The sequence below is a fragment of the Lupinus angustifolius genome, chromosome LG11 (genome assembly GCF_001865875.1).
Source record: "Lupinus angustifolius cultivar Tanjil chromosome LG11, LupAngTanjil_v1.0, whole genome shotgun sequence".
NCBI classification, from domain to species: domain Eukaryota; kingdom Viridiplantae; phylum Streptophyta; class Magnoliopsida; order Fabales; family Fabaceae; genus Lupinus; species Lupinus angustifolius.
The window spans coordinates 8,374,155-8,374,663 of record NC_032019.1 but is presented as its reverse complement, the minus strand read 5'-3'; positions in this window follow the sequence as shown (position 1 = coordinate 8,374,663).

Here is a 509-nt window from a genome sequence, read left to right as displayed (position 1 = left end):
CCACTATCTAGGAGAGGATAGTGAAAACAAGGAGAATGAAATTTTGTGTTCTCCTAAAAATGATGGTTAGTTTTAATTTTTTGTTTCATTATTTCAAAATATTATACAAACTTCCTAAAATTTTTTTTTGACTTGCGGACAAGTCAAGTACTTAAGTTGGGGGGAGTTAGTGTGTATAACATTTTGAAAGAATGAAATTTTGCTGTATTTTAAAACTTTCTGTTGTTTCTGCTGTATTTTTTTAGTGCCTTTATTTTTATTTTTAGTGTGCTTACTTTTTAAAATTATTTTTTAGTGTATTTATTTTTTATTTTTGAAGATTTATTTAAAAGTGAATTTGTTGAAACTAAACAAAGTAAATAAACACAAAATTGGCTTAAACATTTTTCAAGATCAATGATTTTGTAAATTACAAGCTTTGATGAGCAACATGAGATGAAAAATTTAAACTCTTGTGAATAATTCATAATGTTATAACTTGGATAAAATGCAAACGTTTTGGAAAATCA